This window comes from Ailuropoda melanoleuca, chromosome 2 (genome assembly GCF_002007445.2).
Source record: "Ailuropoda melanoleuca isolate Jingjing chromosome 2, ASM200744v2, whole genome shotgun sequence".
NCBI classification, from domain to species: Eukaryota; Metazoa; Chordata; class Mammalia; order Carnivora; family Ursidae; genus Ailuropoda; species Ailuropoda melanoleuca.
In genome coordinates, this window is record NC_048219.1 from 29,959,148 (window position 1) to 29,986,470 (window position 27,323).

The window sequence follows — 27,323 nt, forward strand, 5'->3', positions numbered from 1 at the left end:
AGATTAGAAGGGAACCTTGCCTAGGAAGTGCTTTAACTGGCCAAAGTGGAAACCTTTCACAGGGCTGTCCAAACTGGACAGTGTCCAGGGCCGTGAGGAAGAGTTTCCTTTTTGGGGGGCTGGGATGGCAATTGGATGGGGGAAGAGGGGACAATGTGAAGATTCTACGCAGCAAAGCTGCTCACAGCCCTGGACGTGAGGCAGAAGGCAGAACTGATTTCGTTTTAGGCAAACATTCTTTTGAGAGCCAGGACTCTTCCATTGCCTTGCAGAACCACGATTGTTTCAGACCTGACCCTCCGTTCTGTGTGTGTGTGTGTGTACACGTACATGCATGCACAGAGGTGGGGGGGTGCTGCTGAAGGGCTTCCCCTGTGGCTGCAAGGTTGGAGCTTGTCAAGAGGGTGTGAAGGGGGCAGCTAATACACTTGCCCTCCAGCATGTTTGTATGCCGGACACTGCTGTGGGTGGTTTATATACATTGTTTATTTATTTATTTAGTAAAAGATTTATTTATTTATTTGAAAGAGAGCGAGCACATGTGCAAACAGAGAGGGCAGAGGGAGAGAGAGAATCATAAGCAGACTCCGTGCTGAATGCAGAGCTCCACTCGGGGCTCAATCTTACAACCCTGAGATCATGACCTGAGCTGAAATCAAGAGTCAGACGCTCAACTGACTGGGCCACCCAGGCGCCCTCATTATTTCTTTTAATAATGAGATAGCATTATCCTTCACTATTTGAAGATGAGGAAACCGAGGCTCAGAGAGGCTGGGTTCCTCCCCAGGGCCACAGAGCTAGGAATGGAGCGGAGGAGGACACGCCCCGAGCGTGCCTGGGTGAGAGAGTGTGTTGAGAAACTTGGCTGCATCCCTCCTACCGCTCAGCTCCAGGCCCGGGTTAGGTTTAGGCTCCCGGAGGCCCCTCTTCCCAGCCGGAAGGTGGGAGCTAGAAAGAGCAATGGTTATCTTCGGTCTCAGGTGTTTGCACACCCCGCCACCCCCAGATGAGGGCCTCCATCCCGCTCAAACTCCAGCTGCAGAGGAACGACTGCCGCTGGGTCGGCCACTGGGTGCAGCACGTCTGTCTGACGCGCTCCCTCTGCGCAGGCTCAGTTTCAAGGCTAATATGGCTGCTCCCCGCTACGGAGCTGCTGCTCTCTGCCGGGCCCTGGGCTAAGGGCCTTTCACATGTGTTTGACCCTCACCCACCTTTATGAGGTAAGACTTGCTGTCTCCTTGTCACAGATGACGAAATTCAGATGTAGAAAGTTTAAATAACAAGCTGCACGACTAGCAGGCTACAGAGCCGCGTGGCAATACTCCAGGTCTGTCCAAGGTCAAAGTCTCTCCTCTGAACTGCTCTGCTTTCCTGGCCCCCGTATCACTGGGGATGACACTTGTCCAGGTACAGGTGGGAGTCCTCGCTCGGGCATGAGGTCTCCGAGGGCAGCACCGTAGGTGGTGGGGAGATACTGGATTGGCAGCCGCGGAAAAGTGGCTTGAACCACGTTTCCTAGCTGTGTGTACTGGGCACCTCATTCTTCTCAAGTTTAGTTTTCTCATTTGAAAAATGGGGATAACCATGCCCTGTGTAATTATATGATTGTGGCCCAGTGATTCATGATATTATCAAAATGCCCAGCACGTGTGTGATCAACGTTTGAGGAGTGGATGAATTCAACCCTGAGCCTTCCCGTGAGCCCGACTGCTGGCATCCTGAGTGCCTCCCTCTACCCTGAAATCCTAGGTGGGAGAGCAGAGACTTTGGNGCCTGAACCTTCCCATGAGCCCGACTGCTGGCATCCTGAGTGCCTCCCTCTACCCTGAAATCCTAGGTGGGAGAGCAGAGACTTTGGCTTTCACGTTCTTACTCCAGTAAAAGCTTCTGGGGGAGATGCCTGCCTGGTACTGTAGTGGGTGGCAAGAGGCCAAAATAGTCCCCCCCCACACAAAGAAGTGCAACGCTATTAGGTTTCATATGACACCCTCACACTTCCCACTTCCTTTTCCTCTCCTTGACGAAAATAAACCTTGCACATCAAAACTCACTCAGCGTCAAATGCCTCCTCTGGGACCCTTGGAGTCTTGAAATCCAAAGGCTTCCTCTGTCCTTAGGGAGAGGGGCTATTTTGAATTTCTTAAGATACCAATTCAAGAAGTGTGCCCCCCTCCCCTGGCACACTTCCCACAGCAGCAAGGATAATTTCCTACGACAATTAGAACATCAGAGAGCTAGATGCCCATGCTTCCAGCCTGGCCTGAGGTTTCCTGCTTCTCCCCCCACCTCTCATCCCAGCTCCTGAAAACTGAATGGAGGCAGAGGAGATGGTCTCAGATAGAGACTTCAGGATGGATGGGAGAGGTCAGCTGGGATGTACGTGGGGCTTTGAGGGGTGCTGTTGGTTGGCAGCTGGGCTTGAATGTCAACTTTACCTTCCACCACGTGGCCTTGGGGTCATCCCCAAATCTTTCGGTGCCTGTTTTTCATCGTAGCTGGGAATAGTGCTATGTAATTTGCAGATGGGGGTTAAATGACACGTTGTCTGTCAATTATCCAGCCCTGTGTCTGGTGCTTCAAAATGGCTGCTAGTATCAGACACTTACTGCTGTACATGGATCTAGCTGAGCCCAGTGGAGCCTTCGAGTGTGTGCAGGCCAGCTAAGGCGCTCGCCGCTGCTACCCCGGCTGTGTGTGTGGGGAATGGCAGCTGTGTGGAGGAAGTGCTCACAGATCTCTGAAGTCAGAGATGAGCCAGGAGAGAAAGGGTGTGGGAAGGAGAAGCTGACCAAACCACACGGCTATTCCCATTTCCTCATCCAAATCCAAGGTCTAGCTCCTAGTCTTCTGAACAGAGGGGTCCAGCGGCTAAGGGTTTGTTTTTTACAAAGCTCTTTGTGAGATCTGGTTTCCAGGCAGGACTGATTTGCGTCCAGAGAATATTTCTGGCGGCTCAGTCAGTTAAGCATCTGCCTCTGGCTCAGGGCATGATCCCAGGGTCCTGGGATCGAACCCCACATCAGGCTCCCTGCTCAGCTGGGGGGTCTGCTTCTCCCTTTCCGTCTCCCTCTCACTCTGCTCCTCCCCCCTGCTGGTGTTCTTTCTCTCTCTCTCTCAAATAAATAAATAAAATCTTAAAAAAATAAAAAAAATTCTATTTGAAAAAGGAGTATATGCATATTATAAACATTCAAACAGTATGAAAGATAGAGTGTGAAAACCACATTTCCATCTGACCCCAGAAACCTCTCCAGTCCTTCTCCCTTAGGAGGATTGTTTCCTGAAATAGTTTGTGCACCTGCAGTATGTGACTATGTGTGTGTCTGTGTGTGTGTGCACATTATATGTACTATTGTGCACTCCAAATTAATTCTATTTAGCTAATATTTACTGAGTTCTTAGGACTTACCAGGCACAGTGCGGGTACCTTCACATGAGCGGTATCTCCCTTAGTCCTGTGACAACCTGGTGTGGTGGCCTTCACTTCGACAGTTGTGCAGGTGAGGGAAAGGGGGCTTGGTGACGGAAGCTACGCCATTTGCCCACTGCCAGGGAACTAAAGCCTGGAGGAGCTGGGGATCAAATCGGGTCTGAGTGACTCCGAGGGGGTCCACTACCACTACATCCTGTTGCCTCTTCAGTGCTCACTGGGAAAATGCTTTCTGTGGATCTCCTAAATGACTTCAGAAGGTCTAAAGTAGTCTTTCAATATTAAAACCATGGTTAGAGGCTCAAGAGAAAATCTAGGTCAGATTTTCTTCCTTGGGGCCCATGGCTCATTCACGCGTCCGGTGTCCTTCTGTTACCTATCAGCTGCACAAGTTGTGCTGGTCCCCGTGGCATGTGGCTGGGGCTTGCTCTTAGAACCGACAGACCTGAGTCTTGTGTATGTGTGCATGTGTGCGTGTGTGTGTGGGGGACATGCGAGTCAGAGACCTGAGAAGCATTGTCATTGTAGGTTTGTCCTTGGGAAAGACCAAAGGGGACAATGGAATAAACCTTTGCCTGACCCCTCACCCCTGCTCCAGAGACAGGAATCACCTCGGATTTTGGTAGTGCTCTAAAACAGGATAATCATATTGACTTCGCTCTGTCATTGCAAGGACTGGAGATGACAGTATGTGTTCGTGCTTTTCCAACTGCGTGGTCGTAACTCTGATTACACAGTCATACCTGTCAGGGCCTGGAGGAGGCCCAGGGTGGCTATGATGTTCTCAACGAGGGGGGCACAGTAAATTAGAAGATGTAATTGATTTTTTAATTTAAAGAGAGCATGAACACATTAGTGGTGGAAGGTTAAGGGCATGCTCTCTGGTTCCAAAGTGTCTGGCTCTGACGCTTGGCTGTGCAACCCCAGGCAAGTTACTTAACTTCTTTGTACATAGTTTTGTCACCTGCAGAATGGAGGTAACAGTAGCTTCACCTTCATAGGAACATCATTAAGATCGAAGAATTAATACATGTAAAAATCTTAAAATAGCATCTCTCTTAAGTGCTCTGTGAATATTAGCTACTATTATGTGGGACAGTCTAAAAATCACATTCCTTCAAAAGATAAAAAGCCAGGGGACTTCATCAAATGTTAGCACTTTTGGCCTCAGGCTGTGATTTTACAAGTGGCTGGGTTCTCATGTTCATTCTGTGCGTTTAGGGGCACTTTTCTGGAAAATGTTGAGAGGCACTGTGTCTGTATAGTTGGTGCAAAACACATTTTAGCTGTCATCATCAACATTTTTTCGTAGCGTCCAAACGAGTGTTTTATCTGCTGAATTTGAGAAGTTGGTCACTTATTTTGATGAGCTGACATTGTTACCGGGAGAATTTGGTGTGTCTTCTGATTGAGCAAGGTCTTCAGAGGCTATTTGTAGGATTTAGGAGAAACCCGGACCTAGTTCTTTTTAAGCTTTGGGGGTTAAAAATGAGGTTTGACCATTCTCCCTGTTCATCACCGGCTTATTCACCAGGTGGCTACGAGCAGCATTTGGTGGCTTCAAAAAATCAAATCTATTCTTGGAGGACAAGGACTAGCCATTTGGAAAGAGCTTCTGAAACTTTGCTGGGTAACAAATATTTGAAACGATTTTAACCTTACTCAGACCTCCCACATGTAAAATAAAACAACTTGACCATGTTTTCTTTTTTGACATCATTCAACTGATAAATCAGTATCAACTGATAAAACCCAGGGCTGCCAATGGGATGGTGAAATGGGCATCACCACAGGATTGATCCTGTGAAATGAAAATGGCATGTAAGCAATGTCGCCCTTGAACTGACCTTTAAGTACAGCGCTCATAATTTGTGTTTTATAATTCCCCATTTTATAATATAATATAATGTATTAATGACTAATAAATATACAATACACTAATAATTATAAATACTAAATATACTAGTATAATATGCAGTTAATATATAAAATAATAGAATATTAATAAATATAATTTGTGTTTTATAATTCCCCCATTTATTTGAAAACCTTTTATTTTGAAAAGTCTATCACACACAGAAATAAATTGTGTGTGAAAAAGGTTTTCTCTGTAGCCATCACTCAGATTCAGTAGCCATCAGCGTTTAGCCATATTTGATCCATCCATCACCTAACCTCCTGCCTTTACTTTTGCTCCAGCATTTTATTTATTTGCTCATCCATCCATCCATTCATTCATTCACTTATTTTTGGTCAGAAGTTACGTGCTGTACGGACTGCAAGCACCCCGTGCTGCAGCATTTTAATCAGAGACGTCATGTCATTATGCCCCAGAGATTTAAGTCTGCATTTACAAAGTGAAGATTTTCTGACCTAACCACAATGACATTATCATACCCAACAAAATGAGCAACAACTGATTTAGATCACCGAATACCAGGGTTTGTTTTATTTTCCTACAAAGTACCTTTTTGTAGTTGCTTGTTTAAATGAGAATTCCAACAGAGCCCACAGGTTCACACAATTCTTATGCACTGAGGAGCTCTACGCCAAATTAGAGAAAGAAAGGGAAGGGTACTTATAATTATTGCTATTCATAATGGCTGGATGGAGGTAATGTTTTGAGGACTATTAATGTGCTTTTCTATTTTGCTTCCTTCCTTTCTCGACCTTTGCTTTAGCTGGCTTGAAGCATCCATCGTCCTAGGGGAAGATCATCATTTATAACTGAAGGAAGGGCGAAGGAAGGCAAAGTTAATTTTCCTCCTCTGACGCGTAAAACAGAATTATTCAGCAAGAGAGTGACTTCGTGAGCCAGGTGTTGCCTTGAAAGAGGATTTCTAAATTCCTTTAATCTCTCCTTTAGCTTTCAACAGCGCAGCCTGATTGACCCAGCTTATGAAATTCCCCCAGTGTGTACCAAAAAATACTCCTGTGCTCCGTTAAGGCCCCTCCAAGAGGCGGGAGTAAAAGATGGGGGGCATGATGTCTGTGTCAGAAATCTGGCCTTTTGGGGCCCATGAGCCAATGAGAAAGACATAGAGGGAGAAAAGAGGTATGAGGAGGTGAGAGAGTGATTTAGATTGTGTTCTCCCAGCTTTGGCCCGGAGAGTGGAAGGCACACTGGACAAGTGCGGCTGTCACCAAGGGCAGAGGGGGCTCTTGTCCTTGCAACTTGAGACCTTGCTGAATGGAGTGTTGTCCTAGGGTATGATCACATCCACATGGCCAGGCAGAGGGAGGCCTCAAGCTTTAGCTTTCTTGAGCCATCCTTGTTTCCACTGAGGCACAGATGGAGCCAGAACATGGTGGGCATTGGGCTGGGGGGGCCCTGCCAATGGGAGCCATCACGATTGGGCAGGCTCAAGGTGCCCTGGAACCAGGGCTGCATGGTGGATCACCTGGGTCAGGCCGAATTGGAGGCATAGCAAATGGGAGGGAGTCTAAGGCCATCAGAGGAGTCTAAATTGCCAGGGAGAGCGGGTCTGAGGCGGAGCCAGCCAGCCAGAGCCCTGGGCTCTGACCAGCTGAGGAAAGACTGGAGTATAAGTTACTGTATTAGAAACACAAATTTCAGCTGTGAATTCCAGCAGGTAGATCAGGGACGCCCACCCAACCCAGATCAAAGAGCCAAAGCAGCCAGATGAATACAACTCTTCACCTTCCATGACATAATTCAAGCCCTACCTCTCCCCACTTACACCCAGATGTCATCTTGGAGAGAAGCCAAAAGGCTAATACGTCTGAAAGACTAAGCCTTTATTTCCCCTTAGGGAGTAAACATCCTTTGAAGGGACCATTTAAATTATTGTGTTATACTAAGGTTCAAACCTGATTAGACATGGGAGTAATGGCTTTTGAATGGCTTTGGGTATTTCCAAAAATCAAATCCACTCTCAAGAGGACAAAGATTAGCCATCATTGAAAGGCTTCTAAAAACATTCTAACTGATAAAAATATAAGACAAAAAAGTTAATCTCACTAATTATCTGCCCGAATGTAAACTAAAACAACCATTCCATACTTTTTTCTTTGAAATTAGTAAACATCAGGAAAGATACCAAAAAAAAAAAAATCTGTTAAGCCAAAGGAAAAAAAGTGATAGACAAAACAAAGGAGTCACATGTTCTTGGGCAATCTGAGTTTTGACAGGAGTTAACTTTGCCCCCTGGGCAACACTAATATTTACCAAACACTTTCTCTGTGCCTGGTGCTATTTTGAGAAATTTAGGTGTGTTATTTCACTAAGACTTCACAATAGCCCTACGAAATATTTGTATTCCCATTGTTCCATTTTGCAGATGGGGAAACTGAGCCACAGATAGGTTCAATACTTTGCTATGGCTGCAGGTAGAAAATAGTAGACCCTGGATTGAATCCAGAAAGTCAGATGTGAGGTCCGTTTACCCTAACCTCTGCCTACCCACTTTTGGGCACTCCGACACTTCTGCCTGCATGAAGACTAGGAGATCTTTCGCGTTGACTAGGGGCAGGTGGAGAATTCCAAAGTATTTCTTCTCATCTCTGGTCTATTTTAACTTTGAGCCACTATCACTTTAATGTTGCAGATAGATGTGTTTGTTGCAGGATTGATATTTTTCTGAGAACATCTAGCACAGCCTTAGCTGGAGTAGGTGCTCAGTCAGTGTTGCTCATTGAATCCAGATCTTGTTTAATGAACTCATTCACACACGCTGTTCTTTGTAAATGTCTAGAGAAGAACTTGACCACTTGTTTTCTATCATTCTATCTTTGCAAGGTGGCATTCTTGTTGTGGCTTCCCTGAATAGTATCATTCTCATGGATTATTTATTCTCTGGATTATTTATTTCACTTTGTGAGCTCTCCCGGGTAGCCACTGCCCTTTCAGCCTGGGTTCTAGAAAAAATACACATGGAGCTGACCTGACCCAACCACAGTCTGGCCAATTTCAGCTGCCTGGTAGGCTGAAACAGAGCTTCCCAGCCCTGGTCAGCCTCGATCAGCTGAACCAGGGTCTATAATTGTGAGAATAAATGCTTGCTGTTGAAAGCTATTGAGTTTTGAGATCATTGTTATGGGGCGTATACAGGGCAGTATATTCTAAAGTCCACATACACATTAAATATGTGAATGATGTGACCTACTCCCTGCTGCTTCTGAGAGGTAAATGAGTATAACTTTAGAAAAATAGTGTGGACTTATATCTGTAGCTTTATTTTCTACCTTAGAAAATAACCAGGAATATGGCCAAAAGTTCATTACAGTATTGTTCCTAATGGTGAAAATTGGAAACAGTTTTAAAGAACAACATTGGAATTGTGATCAAATAAACTGTGGGTTAGTGATAGGATGGATTATGACATAGTCGGTTGGGACTAGGTTCTGTTAAGAAACACCTAAAATAGTGATTTAAGCCAGATTGAAACTGATGCTCTCAATAAATGAAGATCAGGAGAAGGCAGTCCAAAAATTGGTTTGATGGCTCAATGGGCACAGTTCCTGTCCAGCTTTCTGCTTCATCACCCTTCCGGTGAGTCCCCATCTTCACAGTTTAAGATCAGTGCTGCAGCACCAGCCCTCACATCTACATTCCAAGCAACAAGAGAAGAAGTAGCAAAGACATGTGTGCACTCTTATTTTAAGTAGTCTTTTTGGACTTTCTCACACCACGCTTTGTTTATATCTCAACAGTAAGAATTTAATCCCAACAATGTGTCCAGCTAAAAATTTGGGTACTGAAACTGTGGAAGAAAAGCAGAATAAATATTGAGAGAGACACATAGTTATTAAATTATTAAAATTATGAACATGAAAACTAGTAGTGCATCCTGTCCTAAAATTTACTTTGGTGTTTGCAATTACTGACTTTATGCTTCAGAGAAAAGAATACCCACATTCCTAGGTTTTGCCAGGGCAAATGATCTAAGAGCTTTTCCCACGGACCACGGTGAAGCAGCTGGTGGGTGACTACCTAGAGTGGGAAACAGAATGGGTAGAAAAAGGCAAGAGGGCACTTTCTGGATTCTGGGGTGCTGCAGAAGCTGAAAGTGACAAGCTGGAAGAGGGTGCATTGTTATTGTCAAGGGAACTGCAGGGCGGGGTCTCTGGGAAGCCAAGAGAAGCTGTTCCAAGAATGAGTTCTAAATGCCGCCAGGCGGATAGAGAGTGATGAAGTGATCCCATGACAGTATCAGTCCATGAAGAACTTCCCTGCCTTTCGTATCCTGCCTTCCTTTCCTCTCCCTTCCACCGGGCGGGGGTTGGGGTGGCCAGGAAGCAAGGTCGTCCAGAAGAGTGAGGAGATGTGGAAGCATGATATGGAGGAGGGCGGAAGCTGGGCCCTGTCTTTCCTCTCCTTTTCTCCACTGCTCCGGCTGGTTTCTTGCTCACAGCAAGCCTACAGCCATGGGGACCGGGGAGTGACCAGCCCTTTGAATCAAGCCTGGAGCTTTGATTATCCCCTAGGACTTTTAATGATAGAATTGAGACTAAATCTGTTATTTAAAAAGACTTTAGGGGGGCGCCTGGGTGGCACAGCGGTTAAGCGTCTGCCTTCAGCTCAGGGCGTGATTCTGGCGTTCTGGGATCGAGCCCTACGTCAGGCTCCTCTGCTGTGAGCCTGCTTCTTCCTCTCCCTCTCCCCCTGCTTGTGTTCCCTCTCTCGCTGGCTGTCTCTGTCTCTTTCGAATGAATAAAAAATAAAAAAAAAATCTTTAAAAAGACTTTAAGGCATTAAAAAAATCACATATAGGTGTGAGCAGAAGACTCATGAAACCTCTTATAGATTTCGTTCAGAGGCCAGAGAGGAATTTTCCCCAGTGAATAAATTTTAGGGCTTAGAGGAGACATTTACCATACCAGTTGCACATAAGACAATTCTTATGTAATCATATGAACTGAAAAGGCAATAGACAGATTCATGTATAATATGACCCAACAGCCCATACACAGAGAGATGATAAGAAATAGAAAAATGTTCAAAGTGCTTTCCTCTGCCTTGGGAAGGTCTGCATTCATCTTTTTCTCTGAGCTCCGCAGTCATCCTTTCTCCTTACTGTTCTGGGCTCCCTTGGCATCCATCTCATACTGTAACGTGTATTGTGATTATGTGTCTCTGGCTGGACTGTAAATGACTTGAGGGAAGGACCATGTCTTATATAGCCACCTCCCCCAAGACCCAAGACAGATCCTAGACCACAATCAGCATAGAGTAAAGGTAAACATGTACTAGAGAACGGAGGGGCGCCTGGGTGGCTCAGTTGAGCATCTGCCTCTGGCTCAGGTCATGACCTCAGGGTCCTGGGATCGAGCCCCATGTGGGGCTCCCTGCTCATCGGGGAGTCTGCTTCTCTCTCCCCCCATCCCCTGGCTTGTGCTTTCCTTCTCTTTCACTCAAATGAATAAATAAAATGTTAAAAAGAAAAATGAAGGAGGGAGGCCCAGGCCTAATGCTTCATCTCAGTGCCCCAACCTGTGGCCATCACTCTCTCCTCTCTCCTCCACAATGTATTCTTGCCTTTCCAGAATGCCCCAGCCTTGTGTCAGTTATCTGTGTGTTCATATTAGTTATTTGTGAATGATCTGAGGATTGGACCCGTACACTCATAACAATAATAGCGACTATTTACTGAGCACCTGCTGGAAGCCGGGCAGGGCCCCGGAGCAGTGCTGCATACACTCTCATGTGCACCTGGAGGTCTTGTGAACAAGCACATTCTGATTCCACAGGTCTGGGTGGGGTGGGCCCGAGTTACTGCATTTCTAAGGGGTGGTGCCTATGCTGCTGGTTGAGGACACATTTGTTGTAGTGAAATGCTGAGCACTTGAACTCATTTGATTCTTACATTCTTTCTGTGAGCAGGTACTATTATTCACTGCATTTTGCAATAAAAAACCAAAGTCAGGAGGGTGAGAGGCAGGCAGTCATTAGTGGCAACAGCATTTGGAGGCAGCGCAATCTCCCTTGAAGGTATGAGATCTTTCTAAAGGCCACATGCTCATGCCAGGTGGGCTCCCTTAGGAGCCATCTTTGCACTGTTGGGCCCTGGAAAGGAAGGGGAGAGAGAATCACTTGTGTTTCTAAAACTAACCCTTGGGCCGTGTTTTGGCTGGGGAAACAAAAGGCTCTGGGGGGAATTGCCATCTCCTCCAGAGCGTGCATCAATTCCTGAAGTGGAGCGTGCCCACTGCTCCTCTTGCTGTCCCTGGACTGCGACGGACGGAGGGTCAGCTCCAGTGGGGGCAGGGCCCGGACCCTCCATGACTGCTCAGCTGGATAGCCTGAAGTGGGAGCATTGGCCCTACTGGGAAAGGCCTGTTTTCAGGGGGAAGCAATACAATCACTTGCAGGTTCATCTGCTCATGTTGACAACCATCCTGGGAGGTAGGAACTATCATTGCCACTCTACAGATGGGAAAGGGGAGGGGTTGAGCTGGTTTTCACACTCAGATCTTCTGGTTCCTCTAAAACCTGTGTGACACTACACCAAGTCCCCTTGGGGTTCATAAGAGGAAAGCCCAGAACAGTGGGGAACATCCAAACATGCTCCTCTTTGAAGGGGGGGGCGATGTGGGGAGAAACGAACCTGGTGGGTTCACTTAGATCCAGATCTTGCCATGTAAGAGCTGCGTGGCTGTGAGCAGGTCACTGGACCTCTCAGACTCTGTGTCCTCCTTTATAAAGCAGGGGTAATAATTATCTGTGTAAAGTCGATCCTCATTGTTCACGGATTCCATTTGTAAATTTGCCTACTCACTAAAATTTCTGCATGACCCCCAAATCAATACTCACAGAGCTTTTGCTGTCATCTGTGGACATTACCGAGAGAGGAGTCACCCCACACACACGTTCCCAGCCAAGGCCGAACAAGATGGCACTCTGCCTTCTTGTTTCAGCTCGTACTATAAACAAGCGTCCTTTATATGATCGACTGAGTGCCACATTCTTCACATTTTTGTGGGTTATGGTCATGATTTCGCTGTTTAAAATGAAACAACTGTTGTGTGGCATGCTGCACCACACATGTGCCCATGGGGCACACGGGTGCCCAGCTGCGGTGCCGGCTGCTGTCTAGTGCTCCCATGCGCCTTGTAGACAAGATACACCTGTCAGATAACCTTCATTCATGAGGTATGGTGCTGCTGGCCCTGAGTTCAATGTTAATAAATCAACAGTATACATTAAATAAGACATCTTTAAACAGAAATACGTATAAGATAATAAAACAGGGTTATGCATTGATGGATTGCGAAGAACGCTGTGACCGGAGGCTCCCGGAAGCTAACCCTGTATTTCTCTCAGAGCAGTGGTTCAGGGTCTGCTAATTCAGTGTTCATGGTGACTTTATAGAACATAACAGTCTCGAGTCATGAGAATCAACTGTGGGTACTTCAGGGTCACATTCAATGTCTGTCCCTTTCTTTCCTGGTCTCACTCATTGACCTCTCTGGGAAGGGCCAAGCCGGTGAGACCATGGCCATGATCAGAGGCAGGGGGGAAGCTTAGATAGCATAGTTATGTGCTAAGTGTGGACTCTGCCTTTGAGACCCTGAGCGTCTCCTTCACCCTCTTTTTCCCGTGTCTAGAAAGGGGTGTCTGTAGAAGGGAATGATGTGGTGGCTACTTTATGATTTGTGGTGCGGATGGAATGAGTTGAAACACATAGTGTTGAGAACAGAGCCTGGTAAACGGCCAGGATTAGGGGGAGGGGCCCTGGGAGCAAAATTTATGTTGGCACTTACCGTGTGCTTGCTTGCTTTCTTGTATTTTGTGCCGTAGGTGTCTTTCTCATTTCAGCTTTGTCCCAGCCCTGCCTGCTGGCAAATGAGTACTGGGGCCTGTTATTATTAACAGGAAGTCCCCTGCTCCTGCTGTCTTGTCCGTCCCCGGAAAGGCCACCCAGGTCTTCTGGTTCCTCTAAAACCTGGCCACCCAGTTGGCCTGGGGCTCACCATGGGCATGTCATGCTCCCTGCTGGGCCTCGTTCTTTCATCTGTCACTTGGAGATGACATCACCGTGGACATCCTTGACCTCGTCACCCGCCTCTGAGGGTGGTTGTGAGCCTCAAACAGAGAATGGGCGGGCAGGCTTCTGTAAACTGTGAAGTGCGGGACAGACAGGAGGTGTTACTGCTCATTCGAAGGCCCCCTTCTGGCTCTGTCACCCATCAAGAGATCTCAGCTCGGCTCGGACCGGCTCATGGCTTCAGTCTGTGCCCCTGGGAGAAACGAGTTCCATATGGCTAAACCCTGGTGTAGGAAGGAGCACATTATTTTTTATTTTCTCCTCAAAACTACATTTGAAAAAGCCTCACGCCTGGCCTTCTCCAAATCTGGCGTCCTAGGCCTGGGCTGTTACCTCATGGGCTCATTTTGGTCTTCGAAGAGCCTATCATAATGTTACAGGAAGGCAGAGATGAGACACTATTGAAGACCTACTCTGGGCTGGGGATTTTGTGCTAAGTGCTTTAGATAAACCCTTTGTCGTCCTTACGACTCTGTCGCCCTCATGGCACTGGTGTGGGAAGGGAGGTCAGGAGAGATGGAGAAGCCTGCTTGGCATCACACAGCCAGTGGTGGGGTTAAGGCTCATACTTAGCTCTGGTCAAGTCCCAAAGTGAGGGGTAGGGGAGGTGGTGGAGCCTGGGGGTTAATCTCATGGGCTTAGGGGTCGCACAGCTTGTATACCAGCTCCTTCTTGACCTATTCGGGGACTGTGGGCAATTAATTAAATTAATTAATTAATCTTAATTAATCCTCCATTTTTTCTTCAGAAAAAAGTGATGATAATGATATTTACTTTGTGAGATCAAAGTAAATATTCACTCCTATATTCCCAGGCTGCTCCCAGCCCCTAACTCAGAATAAGGACTCAGCACTGTTGGTTACTATGTTAGGACGACGCAGGTGGCTAAGGGAATGCTCCCGTAGTGGAGGGGATAAATAGATCTTGTGAAGGGTTCAGAAACCCTGATAACTGTCCCCAGCCTCTCCACTGTGCAGGAGGAAGACAGTGCCACTTCTGCTGGCTCGGCTTCCCTGTCTCCCTCCTTCTCCCTCAGAGCCTCTTGCCAGCTCCGCTCAAGCCCCAGACCCGGCAGGCCTTCTTCCTGTGTTGTGTCACCTGAGAACGTCACACGGTGCTGAGAAAACATCCTTGTCTTCGTTCATTGGGCTGAAGCACGCTTGGGCCTGGGTATGGCCCAGGGGGCTCTGTGTGTGTGTGTGTGTGTGTGTGTGTGTGTGTGTGTGTGTGTGTGAGAGAGAGAGAGAGAGAAGGAATGCGAGCCAGAGGACAGAGGGCTGTGTCAGGGCTTGAGCATGTCCGAAGACAGAAAGTGACTGGATGTGAGGCTGTGAGTGTGAGTGTGTGGGAGAGAGTGTATGTCTGTGAGAGAACAAGCAGCTGTGTTGTCCATGTGTCGCCGTCAGTTTGTGCTGCATCTGAGTAGGGACGCCTGTGCAGGATATCTTTTATCTCCTGTGGATCTGGTGGGGAGTGTCCGGGCCTCAGGGATGGAGAACAGAGCGGTGGGGGAAGGAGGAAGTCCTCTTTATATCGGGACAGGAAGTCTCTTTACAGATAGATTGGGTAGCTATGGGCACCAGGACATGGGTGATGGCCTGACCTCATGGCCCCTTTCCCATTGTGAGAACAAGGAAGGGAAAACAGATGCAGTGTTTGCACGAGAGATACTGGGATCCAAGTGGCTCTTGCATTTTAGAGCCAAGTGGCTCTGGGATTATGGAACCAAGTGACTATAGGATTTCCAAACTGGGAAGGTCCTGAGAGATGATCTAGAAAGGACCTGCTTCATCCACGTAAGAGGCAGATCTGAGGTCCTGATGGGGAAAGTCATTCACCTCTGATCACACAGACTTGACCTCGAGCCCTACAGGGCTCTCAGGGGCTCGGACTAGAAAAAGAGAGAAAGCCGCGGCTGGGAAGGATTGAGTGGCTATGTGAATGGAAAGGATTGAGGTGACCAGTAAAGGAATTTTCAGTGTGTAGACATGGTCCCAGGCCCCCATCTGCTGTGCTGGGGGTGGGGAAGGTAAATGGTCTGGGAGGACTGGAGCAGCACTTACCCACTGGTGGCTGGAGTTGTACGTCAGTGTCCAGCCTTCTGCAGCGTCTGGGAGGAGTCAGGGAGATGCTTGTGGCAAGGGACAGAGGGCAGGAGATCGACATGGCGGCCCAGGAGAGCAAATTAGGCCACTGTGGCAGAGGAAGGCCCATCTAGGGTTTCATCTGAGGGGGCACTGGGCAGTAAAATGCCCCCCAGGGCCACCTGAGGGCTGAGGCTTGAGCAGTAGGGTGCAGTGACTGATTCCCAACCCAGCTGCCCTCTCTGTCAGGCTGGCCTCATCCCTGTGATACTCACCAGACCCCGTAGTGGTCCTGTGTGTGCCTGAGACAATCTTTCAGGAAACTATACTCTTGCATTTGAGCCCAGCCTGCTTGTTTGGGATCTTGAGCTCCCGATTCCCTGCCTCAGCTGGGACATACCTCAGCCACTCCAGGATCTGCTGCTTGTCCAGATCTGTGGATTTCTCCCACCCTGGTCCCTGTCGTTTCGGGTAGGGATTTCTGTGAAGGTCCCTCAGATGGTGCCTTGTTGGGTCCATTCTGGCTCTGCCTTGAGGAAAGGAAGCTCAATGGACGCTGTGTTATGGATGTCTGGTCCCCCACAAAGTGGTGGATACAGGCAGAGGCAGCTGTCCTCAAGCAGCTCACTTGTGGGAGAGACTCTAGGTATAAGTCTCAGGGGCCATGCACAGCCTGTTGCAGGAGGTAAGGGAGGACCATTTAGAGTGGCAGGAAGTGGAGTTGGGTTGGAGGCTGGGAGGGAGATGGTGGTGCGTGGCTGCGTGTGTATGTCAGATTAAGGATGGGGTATGGTCAGCATGACAGAAGCAGAGAGATCGAGGTGAGGTCTGAAGGAGCAGAACAGGGTAGTTGAGGCTCCAGTGTACAAATGCTGGTCCTCCCAGGTTGCTCCTTCGCAGCGGGAAGTGAAGAACAGGAATCTTACTTGCTCATCGTCTGTGAACACATCTCCAGCTAAGAGGAAATGTTCAGATCCTCTGAGATGCCAAGTTCAAGAGATTTATCAGGGAAAGTCTTATGAAGGATACAGGGGCGAGAGCAGCCGTAGTCACCATGAACCTGCAAGTGTGACTCAGTCTGTCACCTGGGTAAACAGAGGGACGAAGGAGGAGTGGGCAAGGTTTCAGACTGCACCCCACTTCTAAGAATGTTTTGGCCAGGCTGATGTTGTGATTCCAGAGCCAAGTCACCCCTTGGAGGAGCCTCGCATCGGGGGTGGGCGGGCACTAGCATCCCTGCAATGCCCGCTCATTGGCTGCATCTGGTAGGGGTGGGCGGGCACGAGCACCTCTGCTGTACCTGCTACGGACAATTGATCCAAACCTTGGATAAATTAATGAAAAAAAAATAGAAGCTTCAACCATTGAGCACTTGTACTAACACCTTCTAAGTTGTGTATATTATAGCAGCTCTAATTTTTCTTCTTCTTATTTCCATTTTACATAAGACAGAATTGAAACTCAGGTTAAGTAGCTTTCTCAAAGCTTATCAGTCAGAGTCCAGTCAGAAGATAGAAGCCACACAGTAACTTGAATAGGGAAAGTCTTAAACGAAGAATTACAAAGTAACAGGAAATATTAACTACTCAGGGGTAAAGATAACACTAAAGAAGGCAGAAACAGAAGAATTATGGAGCAATCTTGACTTCTACACTTGAGGCAGGGTACCTGTGAAATAATGAGAAATATATATATTGTTCTCTGCCCCCAGATCCTGACACTCAGCTCCTGAAACCCTTGTAATTTCCTGAGGAATGGAGGTATTAGGAGCTGCGAACGAACAGGTACTAAATCCCTTGGAATTTTCTGGGCGGTAGGAGTGTGTTTTGTTCTAATGATGCAGTTCTTGGTGGGTTTCTGCATGGGGCCTGGTCACCAGAAAGACCAAGCATGAGTAGAAGCTTGGAATTTTCAGCCCTACCCCTTGTCCTCCAGGGAGGGTCGAAGGGTTGGAGACTGAATAACGGTTGATCATATCTGTGGATGAAGCCTCTCTAAAAATCCCTAAACTATGGGGTTTGGACAACTTCCTGATTGGTGAACACATCCACGTGCCAAGAGGATGGCTTACCCCAACTCTGTGGGGACAAAAATCTTGTGCTTGGGACCCTTCCAGATCTCACGCTATGTGCCTCTTCCTCTGGTTGTTCATCTGTATCCCTCATGACGTCTTTTCTAATAAACTGGTAAATATAAGTAAGGGTTCCCTGAGCTCTGAGAGCCCTTATAGCGCATGATCAAATTTGCAGAAGGGGTTATGGGAGTCCCCAGTTTATAGCCAGTTAGTCAGAATTATGGGTGACAACTTGGGTGACTTACGCCTGGCATCTGAAGTCACAGGCAGTCTTGTTGGAGAATTGGTTGGTGTGGGAAAAGCCCCCCATGCTTGGGGTCAGAAGTGTTGTGAGTAGAAGAAAAAAAGGGGTTTATCTTTCAGTATGCAAGGAAGGAACGGATTTGGGAGAGGGCCCCAGTCCCCAGGGCTGGGATTCAGACCTCTCTGGAGAGGGTGTGGCTGCAGTCCGCTGGACTGTGGAGAGGTTTGCTGAGGAACCTCAAATGAAACCCCTGGGTGGGCAGGACACTCTCCTGGGATCTGTCTTCTGGGGTGTGACTAAGGCCTCTGGGAGCTGCTCACAAGAGGCCTGCTGTTTGCTGAAGAATTGCCTTTTGGGGTGCCAGGGAAACTCACTGAGGTGTGAGCACTATTGGGACTGGGGGTTCCTTCCACGCTGGTTGCTCTTCACCGCAGGAGCAAGAAGAAAGCAAGGGGATGGAACCAGGAAGAGAAGACCCTTCTTCCTGCGTGTCCCTCTAGCGCCCTCTACTGATGAAGCCTAACATTCCGCCAGTGGGCAGAGGAGAAATGTTCACAGGGTCCAGCTCTGCCGTCACCAAGCCAGGCAATGAGCGGGAGTACGGGCTGAGAGGCAGTACAGTGATTACTGGCACAGCAAGTATGCAAATCTGTTAGAACCCAGGTTTGTCTGACACAGAAGCCCGAATTCTTTCTGCTATAACACTGGCTTTTTTTTGGCCTAACGTCTTCCCATCTCTAAACCGACACCAAGAATGCTTATCTCCTAGGGATGTTGCATGTCTCATTTAATATGAGACAAGGGACGGATGGGTCTGGGACATTATAGAAGTTCACTGAGACTTAGTTGCCTACTAGCCTGCCTACTTATAGAATTGCGCGATCTTAACACGGTTCAGAGACTTAAGACATAATTGAACCCATTTTTTCTAATTTTGCAGATGACAAACCTGAGGTCTTGAGAGAAATGACTTATCTCTGGTCTCAACACCTGTCAATGGCAGAGCAATAATTAGGTCCTGGGCCTCCTGATGCCTATGTTATTTCTCTTCTTACTCAACTCTGCCACCTTACATTTGATGTATTATTTTAGGGCTGAAGCGGGGAGTGGTGGTTCCATGTGAGATTATTTATCATTGGCTGGCCATGTACTCAGTTGTGCAATCAGAGAACTTTCCTTTGTTTACAAGGAGAAAGGGTTATTTTGACCCATTCAGGTTTTTCCTTAAAGACCAAGTCTTACTGAATTGGCAACAGGTAACAAGCCAAGCTGGTGAGTAACATTAACCTTCCGATGCGGAGCAGGCACAGACATAATATTCCATTGCCATAACAGTGTCCCCTTGGACTTCTCATTTCCATGGACAGTCTCCTCCATGCTTTGCTTGGAGATCTGGTAACAATATGCTGGCTGAGTCATCTGGGTAGGCTGCAGACTTTCTCAGCTCCTCCAGGAGTTTCCACTTGTGGGTTTCTCTTCTCATTTACATGTTCTTTTTGGGGGGTGGCACTCATAAGCATGGTTTCAGCCATATTCTCCAAACCAATAATTCCCAAGTCCTTGTCTTCAGATCATACTTGAAGGTCATACCTCCCTGACCACCTTTGGACCTCTCTAGCTAATGCCTTCTGGACATGTCCACTTACTAGGCCCCATGCAACTCAAACTATCCCTCCCACAACGGGCTCACCATCTCCTTCCAGATCTGCCGTTCCTGTTGCCTGGTCTCCTGGAGCGGCGCTGAGGTCCACCAACCACTCCAGGCAGAGTATCTGCTTAATTCTCTTTTGTCACTTCCCAGCACACTTCGAGATTTTAGTCTAACTCCCTAACATGGACGACAGGCCCTGCCTGAGCAGGCCCCTGCTGACCCCTGTCACTCATATTGTCCCCCTCTTCCTTTTACTCATTTCCTCCCCTCTTCCAGTGCATCAAAGCCTTTCCTGCCCCTGGGTCTTGGTACAAGCTGTTTCCTCTGTCTGATGTACTCATCCCCAGATCCTTAGAGCCCGGAGCCCAGCAAGGACTGGGTTCAGCATAGAGTTGGTTATAGTTTGTCTGACCATATAAAAGAGGTCCTCATGTTTGAAATCAGTCACTTAAAATGAGTAAATGTAAAAATAAGGATTATGGTTTCATAGTGAATAGTAAAAAAGGGCAAAGCTTTGGTTGGAAATTATTTTGAAAATGAACAAAAATTATCACATCTATTTTGTTTTATATTTAACAAAATTTAGATTGCATTGCAATTACATGCAAGTGGCTTACTGTGAATCAAGGATGAATCAAATGTTGGTTTCTTTGGTACAGTTTTCCTGATAGCATTGTATGCTAGCACAAAATATGTTGTTTACCTTTGACCGTCGCAACATCAGCAAAAGGGTGATTTGTGTAAATATAACAAAAGGCTCATTAATTTTTTTCCTTGAGCTTCACTTATGTCGGAAGCACTCTCCTTCAAGGCACTGTCGTATCATCAGTCTTTCCTTGTCTTGGATGGCTGACTGGTCTAATTGGCAGGTTATTATTTATCATTGACTCTGCTTGAGATTCATGGAGCTCCTTCACATTACTCTCACTGACATCATGCTGTCTGACATCTTTTGTAAATTTCAGTATTTACCTTTGCATCGCGTATTCCTTGCATTATTAGATGTGGCCCATTGGACCGTAAAGGAGAATCACTGCCCATCCCAGCCATCTCATTGTGGGTCATAATTGTTAGCATCTGACAGTGTGTGAGTGTGTGTGGTGCTCTCTGAAAGGTACTTTTACAGGTGGTGAACACATTAGTGAATTTTTTTTTTCTTTTCTTTCTTAAAGATTTCTTTCTTTATTTTTAGAGAGAGAGAGGGAGGGGGGAGGTGCAGCGGGAGAGGGAGAGAGAGAATCTTAAGCAGACTTTGCACTGAGCATGGAGCTCGACCCCAAGATCCTGAGATCACGACCTGAGCTGAAGCCAAAAGTTGGACGCTTAGCTGACTGAGCCACCCAGGTGTCCCTAGTGAATGTGTTCATGTCCAATCTTTGCTTCCCTATCTGACCTCATAACTGTGGGAATTCTGGGAATGGATACTCAGGCACTGATGTCCTGTAGAAAGCGTTCCTCAGAGCTCTGACCTTCCCCATGTTACTGCCCAACATGCCTGATACCAGAACCCAGGGGCCCTTATGGACCCTCTTTGTCTCCTGGATCTAATAAATGCCCTTTGTGCCAAAGGTTGGACAAGGGCATTTTGACATTTCACAAGGGAACCCTGGCCTCCTGGGAGGGTCCATGCCATCCCATCTGGGGCATGGTTTTGTGGGACAAAGAATACATCTTCTCTTTTGTTCCTTTGTATCTTTGGGCCACGCTTTACACAGAACTCTAGAATGTTGGGATAGACAATGTATCATGCTCCGACCAACATTTATTAAGTGTCTGACCTGTGCCAGGAATTTTTTTTCACATGTTCTGACATTTGACCTTCACAGCTTTCCTGTGAAGTTGCTCGGAATTTCATTCATTTCATTTTGGAGATGGGGCTCAGAGAAAGTAAGTCACTTGTTTCTGGTCTCACAGCTGAGGCGTGGAGCCAGCGTAGGGCTGTTGTGTCCTACACTAGCTCCAGGCTCTTCCCCCAATTTATAAAAGAGGAAACTGAGGCTCAGGGGTGGGAAAGGAGTTCGCTAGAAGCACGTCAGCAGGCTATGGCGGGACCCACTCAGGCACTCCGGTGCCCTGTCCATCTTCTATTTTATGTTGCTGCTCGTGCTATTACTGTCCAGCTGTTGTTTTTGGAAAGGAAAACCAATTTCATATGAAGTTACTTAAAAACTTCCAGGCTCTCCCTTCGCTGCACAACCAAGTGTTCCATTTGATTTACAAGCGTATTTTTATAGGTTTTTTAAACTTCCAGTGATACATTTATTTCATTACTGAATTGGCAACATGTGATAACTCAAAATTCATATAACTTATCAAACTTTCAACACCCTTTGACATGGGGCCTCTATTGTGCTGAGATTTCATGTCTTAAAATAGCCACAAACATCGATACGTGATCAGAGAGAAGTGTCCCTCCAGAAGCTAGGTTTTCTGATTCCAAATCCAGTACCTAGACTCATACTCTTTATTAAAGAAAGTTACATTTTTTTACTGATTACCATGACAACTATTATTAGATAGTGCTTGCTGTGTCTCTGGCACTTTTCACTTTACTCTATGTGTATTAACTTGTTTAATCCTTAGAACAATCCCACCTTAGGTATTATCCCTGTTCTATAACACGCATTCACAAGGGGCTGTATTGATAATATTAAACATTCACTCATATATTGTCCAGTTTTTGTAAAGGTTGATTTTCTACTTTTAACCCCTGAATCACCTACTCCCTTTGTTGTCCTCTCAGTGTCCCAAGACATTATTATATTGTGGGTTGATAATGCATGAGGCATCAGTTAAGATACTTTGAGTGCAAGTAATAGAACACCTGACTAACAGTGGCTTGAGAAGTAGGTGGTTCTGGGCTGATTCAGTGCCAAACAAACAGACAAAACCACAAAACAAGCAAACAAAGCTAAACAAGACAAAACACCCACTGAAAAATCCAAAAACCAAACCAGCCTCTTTGTACCCTTCTGTTTCTCTTCCTCAGAACACTGGCTTTTGTCTTGAGGCTTGTTGCCTCATGATTTAAATAAGGCCACCTCACCATTAGTCCTCAAATGGCTATTTTCAAAGACAGGGCACCAAGGGGGTAGCCAGAGATGCCACAGGAGCATCGCTCTACCAGGAGAGAACATCGTCCCCCAGAAACCCTCCAGCAAATTTCTCCATATGTTTCATTTTCTTGTGCTAAGTCCTGTGGCCACTCCTAGTTGCAAGGAAGGCTGGGAAAACCGGAACCTCTGTGTGTGTGTGTGTGTGTAGATGTTACCATGAAAAAGATGGGAAGGAGGTGCTTGGGTGTCTCCATCGGTTGAGCATCCAACTCTTGGTTTTGGCTCAGGTCATGGTCTTGGGGTCGTGGGTTTGTTCCCTGTGCCAGGCTCAGCGTGGAGTCTGCTTGGGATTCTCCCTCTTCCTCTGCTCCACCCTCTCCCCTAAAATAAATAAATAAAATCTTTTAAAAAAAGGTGGGAAGAAAATGTCTTTTGGGTAGTCAAGTGATAGTTTCTATCATACAGGATAAATCGTTAGTGGATAACTATCTTTTAGGGTGGTCTCCAGTTGGTAATGAGACATTCCAGTGTTTTAATTATTGTAACAAACTTAGGAAGTTGCCGAGTTACGTGGTAGAAGTTCAGGATCTAAATATGATTGCTTTGAACTTCGAGAGGTCATGATTCTAAGGTCTGAAAATGCATGGTGAACGAGGCTGTTTCTGCCATGTGCAACAACCCCCTGCCCGGGGAGGTTTCGTATGAGTGGGAGCGCCTTTTCTTGCCCTGTCCTTGTCCTATAGTCTATTTTCACGGAAGAGCGTAGGTAGAATAAAGGGGCCACTGTGATGTGCCCTAAGAACCCTGAGGCTGAAATGGATACAATGCTATTTTATAACATTAGATCAGCGGTGAGATGAACCACCTCCCAGACAGGACTTGTCCCAGGCCCAAAGAAGGAAAAGCAGGTGTGTTAAGAGGACCTTAATATTATCTTTGAGGGAGGGGTGACTGGGGGACATCTCTGGGAACTTGGCCCTTCCTTCATGGGAAAATGCATCACACATTGTTGGCTTCTCCTGGGAGCCCTTGTAGAGGGAGATCTCTCTCCTCTCTTTCTGTGGGCTCATCCTCAGAAACTGCAAAGCAGATGTGTGCTTTGGGGAGGTAGATGTTTTCCCTTTTGTCTTATTTTCAAAGATTAGTAGAAAGGACTGTAAGATCATGCCTGCCTGCTTCATAGAGGCCCATTAGCTGGTAGGCCCATGGCCACCGCATCTGCTTCTCTGATGGGCAAAGATGTTTCCTTAGGGGAGATCTTGTGGGGTGGGGGAGAGAGTCTCTTCTGCCCTTCTAGAGCTTGGCTCTCACTCTGCATGGCAGAGATAGCAAAATGTAGCACACTCTCCAGTAATAACCACCTTCTCATGCCTGGAAAGGAAGCCAAGTGTAGCAATTAGAGCAGAATCACGTGTGACAAGGAGTCAGGGTTCTAGCATTGACCCATCTGGCAGGCATGCATGTCTGGAGTGCCTACTCACTGCCAAGTGCTCTGCTAGTGGTCAGGCTAGAAGTCAGGCTTCCCACCTCCACGTTTAGTGCCCTTTGCTCCATTCATGGAGAAACAAGAAAGCTGATTAAGAAGGAGCACATCCTACATGCAAGATATTGTGGTACTGATCGATTTTATTGGTGAAGAAAAGGAAGATCACAAGTATAAGGTCCATGTGCATGGCTATGCAGGTGGCATTAGAGAAATCTGAAGGAGGCAGTGCATTTAGGACAAAAGTGGTAAGGAGGAGATAGGATCATAAGGCAGAGGACATGGAATCCACAGGACTCTCGGCACTGATCGGACATGGCGGTGTGAGTGGGAGGAAGGTGCCAGGGTCTCAACCAATGATTAGTGTTTTGAATAAAAGCCCTTATAATCAGCTCAGCTCTTCATTCAGATTGCACTTCCTACAAACTGCATTGGCTTTTGCTAGGCACTGAATGTTTATGTCCGCCCCCCCGCCCCGCCCCGCATTCAGGTGCTGAAACCTAATTCCCAGTGAGATGGTATTTGGAGGTGGGGCCTTTGGGAGGGGATTAAGTCATGAAGACAGGGTCTTCATAAATGGGATTTGTGTCCTTAAAAAAGAGACACCAGAGAGATATCTCCTCCCATCTACCATGTGAAAACTCAGTGAAGAGCCCCCTATGAACAAAGGAATGGGCTCTCACCAGACACCAAATCTGTCAGTGCCTTGATCTTGGACTTCCCAGCCTCTGGAACTGTGAGAGATCTATGGTATCTTGTTATAGCAGCCCACATTGACCAAGAGCGCTTCTGCCCACGTGAGCCTGGTCTGGCCATCCTGACTGCGGACCCTTGTGTTGTGTGGGCCTTGTTGAGGTTGGTCCTCATTGGCTCTACTCTGTCACCACCCTGGACGGCCACTCTCACCACCTCCTCCCAACTTCACTGTATTAATTAGGTTGATACATTCTTCTGTGATGACAACAACAGCAATACTCCCAAACTTCAGTGGCTTAAGGTAATCAGCTTCTTTCTCCCTCACCTAAGAGCTCAACGTAGGTGTGTTTCATTGGTGAGTGGCTTTCTACCAGGTAGTGAATCAGGGCTGAATTCCCTTCCATCTTGTGCACCTGCCAACCTCTGGGACCATGGAGTCCTGTGTATTCAGCCAGAAGATGGGCGAGGAGAGGATGGAGAAGACACGCCTGACTCTTACCTGCCTGTGCTTGACAGTGACAAGCGTTGCTTGTGCTCACGCTCCATAGCGGACACCGTTCCCCCCCACCCCATGCTCCCCTGGGTGTCCAGGGACTGACAACATAGTCTCCAGTTATGCAGCTGCTTCATGTGACCGCTTCATAGTATGGAAGGACAGCCACACATTTTGCTAGAGAGTAGCCGTCTGTTGCTACCCGAACCCGGGACTATTTCCAGCCCTAACAGCGAGCACATACAAGGCTAGACATCAAGTACTCTTCCAGAAGTTCAGGCCTATTAGCCGTATCACATTATGAAAGCAGATGAAGGAGTCACAGAACACTTGGAAAAAAAAAAAAAAAACCACCCCATTGTATGTGCTCGATTGAACCATGTGGAAATGCTGTTTTGTAGATAAAAAACAGCCTTATGTTGGCAATTTCATATGATTCAACCAAATATATTGGGGAAGTGTTTCCAAAACAGTTTTTCTTAGAACTCTAGCTCATAATTTTGGGAAAATACTGCATACTTTAGACTCTGCTGGGAGACTGTAATACACGTTAGCCAGTTAAACACTTTGAAAACCCCTGTACTTAAGAAAATCCTGCATTGTTCCGTTTCTTTAATCAGTGATTTCCTAAGTAAGTGTTGTCTAATCAGTGATTTCCAGGCTAATTTGTGCGTTGAATTTCCCAAATGCCTACTAAGCCCTCATAGAATTAGTCTCTTACCTCGTGCACTTTGGGAAACTCTGCATGGGACACACCAAAGAATCCATTAGTGAATCCTTTTATAGAGCAGAAAAGAAAGGGTTTTCCCTCCAAAAACCCATGCTGTCTGAGCACGTTGGTGGACGTGATACGCATTTGTGGAGTGAACGAACGCCTTTGAACTATTCCCATCTCTCTCAGCCTTAGGTTTTCCATCTGCAAAATGAAGATGACAAATTAAACGAGAAGAGCCGTTTGAAGAGCATGGGAAGGGGTGCAGATGTGCTCACTTCTTTCTTCCATTACCATCCATGAGATTGAAGGAAGCAGCCGCTTGCCACGTAGAGGACACCCCGTTTCAGCAGCCACATGTGGGATTGCTTTGGTCCCGACGTGCAAACATGTTTAAGCCCAGCTTCTTGAGAGCTCACGTGGATATCTGGTTCTGGCAGAGTTATTTTTATGTGTTCAAGAGAGAAGAAAATAAAGAGCGACATCCTCGTGTTGACACGAAATGGCCTCCCTGTGATTCTGGGCTGGAGGTGGGGGCTGGGGCGGTGCTGAGGAAGCGGCCACGCTGAAGAGTCCACATGGAACCACTTTTCCATGGTCTAATCTGGGAATGGGAACGCTCTGAGCTTGGAATAGAGTTATGGCTCTGGTTAGAGAACTGATTCGCTGGGGCCAGTGTGGCCTCTGGCAGGGCCTTGGACACAGATGTCCTTCCCCTGTCCTGACCTCCCTCGGGCAGCTTCATCTCCAGGCCTGGCAGAACCCCCAGAACAGATCTTTCTCCTGCCCCCAGCAAGGTTCTTCACTGACTTCCAAACATGTGTGACTGGTTTGGCCATTGGAGTCTGAGGCCCCTCTGTAAGGGGGCCTCCCCGGGATGGGTCTTCTTCCCCCCTGCACACTTGTCATGGTTTCCAGTGGAGTCCACGTGCCTGGCCCTCTTGCAGGACCCCCACCCTCAAGGCTCATTCCAACATGAAGAGGACGCAGCTAAGTATCCTTATGCTGTGTCTGCTATTCAGGTTGCTGTGGGACTAGTGCCCCTCAGCTGTCCTCCTGCCAGCAGCCATGTGTGGCCCCCAGAGCCAGAAAGACCAGGTGTGAGTCTTGCTTGGCCACGAGTGAGCCATGTAACCTTGGGCAGGTACTTTAATCTCTTTGCATCTCAGTCTGTTGATATGTCTAATGTGGGTAATTATGGTTGTTTCACTTGTCATTCAATGATCACACAGTCCCTGAGGGGCATCACTCTACATTCCAGGCACAGGACCGGCAGAGATGAGCTACAGCTGGTCTCTGCCGTAAGCAGGTGGTGTTCTCCAGCTTAAAGATGCTCTTAGGCTGGGTATCTACAACATGGTGAAGTGGAAGTAACTGGGGCTTTAATGTGGAC

At 47.2% G+C, this 27,323-nt stretch overlaps 1 long non-coding RNA gene across 1 annotated transcript; it reads left to right on the top strand.

The window, feature by feature from the left end:
- The first annotated feature begins 1,133 nt into the window (after window positions 1-1,133).
- Window positions 1,134-26,418, top strand: LOC109491216. The gene is made up of 3 exons (XR_002144558.2): window positions 1,134-1,220; window positions 17,233-17,305; window positions 26,120-26,418. It is a non-coding gene; the product is annotated as an uncharacterized LOC109491216 (long non-coding RNA).
- The last annotated feature ends 905 nt before the right edge of the window (window positions 26,419-27,323 follow it).